This window comes from Apis dorsata, unplaced genomic scaffold (genome assembly GCF_000469605.1).
Source record: "Apis dorsata unplaced genomic scaffold, Apis dorsata 1.3 scaffold_63, whole genome shotgun sequence".
Taxonomy (NCBI): Eukaryota; Metazoa; Arthropoda; class Insecta; order Hymenoptera; family Apidae; genus Apis; species Apis dorsata.
In genome coordinates this window covers 149,871-158,710 of record NW_006263363.1, presented here as the reverse complement: position 1 = coordinate 158,710, position 8,840 = coordinate 149,871, and the positions used below count along the sequence as shown (strand labels likewise).

Genomic DNA, 8,840 nt, shown 5'->3' with positions numbered 1-8,840 from the left:
AATTTTCTATTATTATATATATTACATATGTTATATGTAAGTATTTTTTCTTATAAATTTTCTTTTTAACGATTATTCTTGTGTATAAATATTTGTTATAAATTATTTCAACTTCATTGTTCATATTAATAAATTCTAAAAATAATGAATTTAAAAAATGAAATTTTATAAATATAAAAATATTTAATAATTAATAATTAAAAATTAATAATAAGTTGAATAAAAAAATATGCAATTTAAAAAAATAAAATCGATGAAACAATTTTTTAAAAATTCATCGCTGTTTAATTATTTTTAGAAGAGAAAAAAATCTATGTTATTTCACGTACAACTTTATTTTAATACCAGCTTTTGTATTATCTTTGCATTATCACTGAATTTTAGATATCTAGCTATTTTATCCCATCGTAATGTAAAAATTGTATTACAAGACTAACTTCTCTATCAGAATTGGAGCATCATGCACGATATTGCATCTCTATGAAGCAGAGTTTGGCACATCATTGTATCACCTATGCATTACAACCTACCTGCGCATTACAACCTAGGATCCTATTACGTACATCATGTGAATTGATCATAATGCTCGATGATGAGTAGTACATGCGCCGTTGTGCCGTAATTGCGTTCTGGTATTCCTCTGTAATAACGAAACTGGCCTTTACTTGAATAATGCTTAGAAGCATCAAGTCGAAGGCGGTTAGCTAATAAATATCTCAGAGGAATATATTCTATCTCGAGTATTTTGATCAACATATTAATTCAAATTCCTCTTTAATCTCGCAACTTGCAAGATTTCTTGTAACTATAGTAACTGTATATATTCTCGATTTCATGAAGTAAATTAAATTATAGTAATAGTAATAATATGTAGATTCACTTAAATATTTTTAATTATATATTTTTTATTATATTAGAAAGAAATTAGTAATTATGCAATTTAGAGAAAAAGGATGTTATTCTGAAATTATATTATATTAGAAAGAAATTAGTAATTATGCAATTTAGAGAAAAAAGATGTTATTCTGAATAACTTTTCTTTATAACTTAATCGAATTTTTAAAGTTTTTGAGATATTTGCAGAAAATGGTTATCGCTATTACATTGAATTTAGTTTGTTACAACATATGCGTTAGTCACTTATCAATTATTTATATAAACATCACATCGTGATTTAGCCAAAATGTATGACGGATTATTAATATCAATACTAGATAATATTTAGCAAAATTTCAAATATTCTTTAATATCTTAGATTTTGTTCAGTTTGAATAAAATAATATTTTATAAAATGAGATGTAAAATGTCAACAAATAAAATATTTTTATTTTAATAATATAAATACATATATAAAATAGCTTATTTTAATAATCTGATATAAAATAAAATATTTAATAAAATACTTAAAATATTGAATCATCCTATAAATAATTTTTTCAATTTATTTTTTGATCTAAAATCTAGAATTTCTGTCGTCAAAATATTGAAAAAAATTAAGTTTTAACAAATTAAAATAAATAAGATATATAATAATGAGTTATAATAAATAATGATAATAAAAAATATTTTTGTACATAAAAAATTATCTGGTTAATACTACGATTTTCGAGTATATTTTTAGATAGTACATTAAGGACAAATATTTATATTCAGAAATGTGAAATGATATATATCATTATTTTCAATAATAATATTTAAAATAAAAGAAAGAAATTAAAATAAATAAAATATTTTAAACTTCAAATATTTTGAATCTTCAAACAAAATACTATGTATTTTCAAATACTAAATACAAAATACAAAATACTATTTAAAAATATTTATTATATCAAATAAGATATTTCATTTTCAAAATTATATGTATATTTTCAAATAAATATTTTCAAATTATTTATTATTTATTTTATTTATTTTCATATTATTTATCCAGCTCTGGTTAAAATCAATATACTTTTATAGAAAGTACAATATCTATAGCAAGCTTCACTATTCCACGGATCTTTCGAATTCATAACACAATACTCGATTTATCGAAATTACAATAATATCAAAATCATCATTATACTTACAAGTAGTATTGTAATTACTTTTGTATTGTAATTATATAACTTTATTATTGTAATTTTGTTCATCCAAAGATTATTAAAGCAATCTTTATATATTTTTATTTTCGAATTCCATAAATTTTGAGAATATTCAACTCATTATGAATTGGAACTGAGATATTTCAAACACATCAATTTTTTTCAACATTCCATAAAAAAATTTTTTTGATCAATTGTATATTTTAAATGACGATTGTTATGATCTATTTGTAGAAATAATAAATAAGCAACAGATAACAATCATATTAAGAAATAACATACTATCAAATACACATATATAATATATAAACTTCAATGTAATAATAGCAATTATTTTTTGTAAATATTTCAAAAAGTGTAAAAAACATTGATTAAATTATAAAGAAAAGTCAAAATAATCGGAATTGTTTTCCTTATATATAATTATCAAATTCTATCACAATTATAATTCATATACAATAAAACATTAATCGGATCAATATGAAATTTCATTCATTCAAAGTCTCAAATATTCAATTTTTATTTATTAATATTAAACGTTCATGTTTTTTTTTCAAACTTTTAATTTTAATTCAATAAATTTATTTATTTAATTATTTAGTTATTCATTATATTTTAAAATAATATATATTAAGTTTAATAATAAGTAAATATTCCAAATTTCAAAAAGAAGTTATAGAAAAAAATTATTTGTATAAAAAATACATTCTTAATTATTTTTCTGGATTTCGATTTATTTTAGTTATTTGTCTCATTTAAATTAATTAATCGAGGTCTTATTCAGATAGAAAAAAATAAATAAATAAAATTTAATTACAAAACCATAATTTTTATGAAAATATTCATAATTTATTATTAGATTAATTATAGATTAATTATTAGACATAATTTATATAAAAATATTCTTAGATAATAAAAGATCATCAAGTTCAATTGGAATAAATATATAAAATGAATTATACAAAAATATTTATATATATCTCTATTTATTCTAAAAAAAATTTACAAAGATACGAAACTCTTGAATATCAATAATTTAAATACTTAATAAAATAAATTAAATTTATCAAATCCAAAGAAACAAAATTTATTAAAATTATAATTTATTATTATTTATTAAAAATTAAATAATTTTAAAATAATAAAAACATAAAAAATGTCTTATTGCATAAATATCATATTATATGTCCACTTTTTGTGAAATTTGAATTTATCATATGTAACAAATAATTTTTTATTAACAATATCTTTATACAATATAAAACATATATATCTATATCTATTTTATAATTTTCTAAAATTATATATCTTTAAATTTACTCTAATACTTGAATATCATTATGATTATTAATATTATTTTGAAAATTTTTGAATCTGTTTTTCTGAAAAAATAGATACAATAGAATTTTGTTTATATGAATTATATGAATATCGGAAAACATTTACATAACACTGTTTTTGATTTTCTATTCAAATAAATAGAAGATCAGATAATAACAAGATCAGATAAATAGATTCAATCATTCAATTGATTTATTTTTTATATTATATAATGCACTCATATTATATTATTATATCTTTTGGTTCGTAGCGGATATTCATATAATTGAATGATGCTTAGTCATTAGTTCAAATAATAGGAACTCAATTAAAGTTCATTTAATTGAAGATTAACATAAAGTTTGTTACAATAAATGGAATTCTCTACAATATTTACTCACTGAGTTTTCGATATGTTGTATTTTCCAGTTTATTTACACACTAACGATCAGATTAAAAATTACAAGAGAGCAAAGAGAAGTCGAATTGCAAGCATTCCTCGTGGGACTTTGAGTAATTCGTTTTTTTCAATTAGCCAACTCGAACCGGATTCCCATTCCAAATATACGACTTGGTTGGACTTTATTTTGCTCGTTGAATTTTACGAAACTATTATACAGGAACCAATTAGTCCAACTATCACGATGTATTTACAGACATTTCTTCCTAAAAAAGAGGTTGCATCGTAATTTCAACTAAGAGTACATACAAGAAAACAAATCAATTTTAAATCCTCATACGCTTGGTTTAATCCTACATTTTTATCGGAAAGATTTATCTTTATTCATTCGAAGCATTTGAGATTTTTAAATAAGATTATTTGCAAACATTCTAACGACAATAAAAACTAAAAAACTTAATTTTATCCAAACATTACAGATAAAAAATTTTAAATGTAAGAATTATAATCTCTTGAGTATGTGGTTTTATATGTACTATTGAAAGAATTGTAAACGACAGAATTCTCGAGAGTTTTCGTTCAATAATCTCGTTCATGCTAATATATAAGATGTCTCGTTCATTGAATGATTCTATACATAAAATAAGTTTATTTAAATTATTTAAATTTAATAAATTAAAAATTATTACAATAAAAAAAGTTTATACAAATATATAAATTTAAATAATTAAAAATAAAGTTTATAAAAACGTGTTTTATTTGGCCTTGTTTTCGAGTTACAATAAATAATTTCATTGAAAAAATAAAAATAGTTGAACTTATTTATTATTTATTTTGAACTTACGTTATTATTTACGAAACTCAATATTAAACATCCATTATGTATATTTATCTATAACATTCGTTGATAGTATCAAAATAAAACTTTCTAAAAAATTGAATAAAGCTTTCCAAAACTATAATACGAATAATATTTGAAGAAATGGAAAGAATAAAATAATTAATAGTGAAACTTATTCAAACTTGTGTTTAGATGTAGAAAAATCTTTGAATGTCTCTTGTGAAAATAAATAAATACAGTTATATTAAAATAGAAATTCGTTATAATTAATTATTTAAAATTTATTTAGTAAAATAAAGTATATATCTATATAAATTTTTCGTATTGTTTTCACGTATAGATGTGACAGGACATCATGTATATCTTACTATACTATATATATTTAACCTGACCTCAACGACGAAAATCTTGCTTATCTTTCTTTCTATCTCTTCTGATTTTTCTTTCTCTTTAGTTTTTTCTCTTTTATTTTTCGTTTCATTACAAAGATTCACAATATCATGATGATTATCAATTTTTTATTTTTAAAATAAAAAAATCTTATCTTGTCCCAACGTGATAAAATGATTCTATGACTTTAGGATTTGGGAAAATTGTTTGAACCAAATAAGTTATATATTCCTTTAACAATCGAGGTCAAGCTTCCTGGATTTAAAGGTAATTCGATTCAGCAATCTTTTAGTTGAATGTAGAATTTCATAGACTTTAGTGATCAGAGATAAATTCCATAGTTGTAATTACCTTATTATAAATCAAATAATTTTTACAATAAAATAATATAATAAATAAAATCTTTAACAAGAATATTTAGAGAAATTTATAAATTTATCAAAAATATATATAAATATATAATAATATATAACAATTTATTTATTAATTCATTAATTGTGGAATATATTAAATTCGTTATTGATCAAAGTCATATTTCATATAATAATTTATAAAGTTAATATAAAATGAATTTCCTAATATGATTACTTCAAATATTTATATTCAAAAATTATTTATTTTATTTTATAAAAAAATGTTTCATTCATTTTATATTGATATTATTTAAACATTATTATAAATTATATATTATTAATTTTTTATGTGGATAAAGATATATATATAATTTGTTTCTTTAAATACAATATTATATTTTCTAATAAATTAATTGATACAAATATTCATTTCCTATGTAAAATTATTTCTGTTTATAACAAAAGATATATTATCTTAGAAGATATTTTAACTTGAATTTTATGAAAATTCATTATCATATGAAAAAAAATATCACGTAAAGCGATATTTTTCTGTTCATATTTTCCTTATCTATTATATAATAAGTTTTGCAAAATTCAAGTTGAAATATCTTCTAAAAATAATAATTTTTTATTATATGAATAAAATAATAATTTTTTTATAAGGAATAATCTAGCAAATAGCTTATCAAATTAATTATTAAAAAATATATGATTCCATTTAAAAAAAAAATAAATTTCATTTTTATATATCCTGCAAATGTTCACAGCAAAAAAAATTAATAATCTATATCTTCTACATTCTATATTTAACATATATATATACATATTTATATAAAATTTATATATAATTATATATATAAAGTATTTTTTTGTAAAATGAATAATTTATTAATAAGTTATTTGAGTAAAGTAAAGAAAATAGTAAAAAATTTTTTCAATAATTAATATAGAATCTTTGCATTTCTTAATTATTTCAATATTCTATTATGTATGTATATATATTAGGTATATATAAATGATGAATAAGTTTAAAGTTAAGAATAAGTAGTTTCGTGTATTTCATGTTTATCGCTTATATATTTATATTACTTATTCTGCAACAATCACTATTATTTTAATTCCTTTCTTTCTTTGTTTTAAGAACACAATTGTCAAGAATACAATATTTCAAAATATAAGTCAACTCTAATTCAATATCAAAACTTTACTCTCTAGCCAAGTCAATTCCTCTTCATAAATCCACTTTGCTCCTTTCAATGTCAAACATGTTTCATTCAAAAACATTATTCAAAGACACATTTCAAGTTGCAACATTCAACGCGAAAATATTTTATCGAACATATCGCAAGAAAAAAGCATCGAGATTGTGCGAAGTGCAATAGACCATAATCTCGAAACAGACGTCCTCTTAATTCGAAATTTCTATTTTCATACATCATAGCGATTCAACCGAGTACTGCGGCTCATATAATGCAATACCAAGAACCGATTATGTCTTGGAGGATTTTGTCACGACTGCAATTATGAAATCCCGTTTATTTATAATTTTCATGCTATTTCGCAAAAATTGTGAGTTTGCATGAGACACAATAGGGAGACTTGGTATAGTTATATCCAGGGGCAATGATTGCCTTAAATAAAAACAAATCATTTAGAAAATTCTGTTTGTTGCCATTGTTGAACTTAAGGATAAGAATGATAATATAATGAAAAATTTATAGAACGAAATGAATAAAAAAATTTATTTTTAACTGAAATTCTTTTTAGTTTTGGCAAAAATGTTTTTTTTATTTTATATAAATATATAAATATACTAATTTTTCCTAAAAGATTGGTACTCTTTGGTAGAATAAATAAATGATAAATATCATTCAGAAGATAATGATAAAATATAAGCACTTATTATGCATACAGTTAATATATAAATGAATATATATTTAGGAATATATTTAGGAGAAATAATATTGTACAATCTATAAATATAATTATTTTCCAAACTATTCTTTATTTGGAAAATGTTTTAGATGGGATTTATTCTTTTAAAAGAAAATAATTATAAATAAATAATTTAATGTAAATAATTTGTTTTGTAGATGTACTTGAGAGCAATAAAAATCAAATTCTTTTTTTTAAAAAAATAAATAAAATTATACATTCATTTTAGTATATCAATTGATGGAACTATTCAATTTTTAAGAATTACTAAATTATTTATGGAAAAAATTACAAATTCAGAAGATATTTTAAAATTTAATATATAAGAGACAAGAACAATGCGAAGCAATAATCTTATGTTTTCATGTTATGTTTTCTAAATTATAAAAATTAAAGTTAAATTAATAATTTTTTTCCTAAAAATAGTTTTAAGTTTTAATATGGAATATGAAATGACTGCGTATTTTAATTTATTGATTATTCTATTAAAAAATGAATTTGAATTTAATATGTCATTTATCCATCTATAAAAAAAGATTTTATATCAAATTATTTCTTTCTTAAAACATATCTTACTTGAAATATTTTTTAAATAATAAAAAATTATTAATAATACAAATAATTATTATTATTATAAATTCATATAGATTATTATATAGCAAAGATATAATTCTTTTTAAATATTTATGTAAATGAAAAGCAAATTTAATTTATTATTATTATTATTATTTATTATTATAATGTTCGATTTAATTATTTTTATTTTTATCTCTCTTCATTTTTTACTCTCCATTGTAATGGAAATGATATAATGTAATATAATGATATTATAATATACAAAGTGATATTATATTAATTATTTTGTTTGAACAAATTTTTTGAATAAACTTAGTTATAAACATAATAATCATTATAAACATAATTTATAAATATCATTACAAATAAATTTTGTTTCATTCCCAATAATCATCATTAGTAATGAAATTTATTTCGATTATCGATAACCATTATAATTTACACCAAAATATTTTCTTTTATTATAAACAAAATTAATTAATAAAACATTTATTTATTATTTCAAATTTCTTTGCTGAAAATAAACTTTTAACTTCTTAAAATTTATAATACGATTAAAAATTTCTAGCTATTTATAGCTTATTTTAATATCTGCAATATTTAAACTTACAAAAATTCTTAATTTAAGTTCTTATTTCTGTTTAATAATGATAATAAATGTAATTTTATTTTTTAGGATTAAACAACACATGAACGACAATAAACATAAAGTAACAGGATTAGTATCGTATATATACCATACTGACGGAATCTTGATTTGACATAGATGATCGAAATAAATACACCCTTGAAATTCTGAATTTATCCGATTAGACATGATTTTGTCTTCACTTTTGATTAGAGACTGAAATTTTTGATTGAATTATTTAACATTAAAAAATTTATAATAGAATTAAGCAAGATAAATGACGTACTAGAATAATAAAAGAAATTAAAAC

At 19.6% G+C, this 8,840-nt stretch overlaps 1 protein-coding gene across 3 annotated transcripts in view; it reads right to left on the bottom strand.

Annotated features, from left to right (window-relative positions):
* The window catches only part of LOC102675490 (5-hydroxytryptamine receptor 1), a 407,095-nt gene that overhangs the window by 314,590 nt on the left and 83,665 nt on the right, over positions 1 to 8,840 (bottom strand). The window contains exon 1 of one of the 3 annotated variants that reach the window (XM_031515322.1): positions 564 to 660. The exons of the other annotated variants lie outside the window; for them this stretch is intronic. The gene's annotated coding sequence lies outside the window, so the exon portion shown is untranslated. Of the gene's footprint in view, positions 1 to 563; positions 661 to 8,840 lie in introns of those variants that run through there. 3 annotated transcript variants of the gene reach the window in all.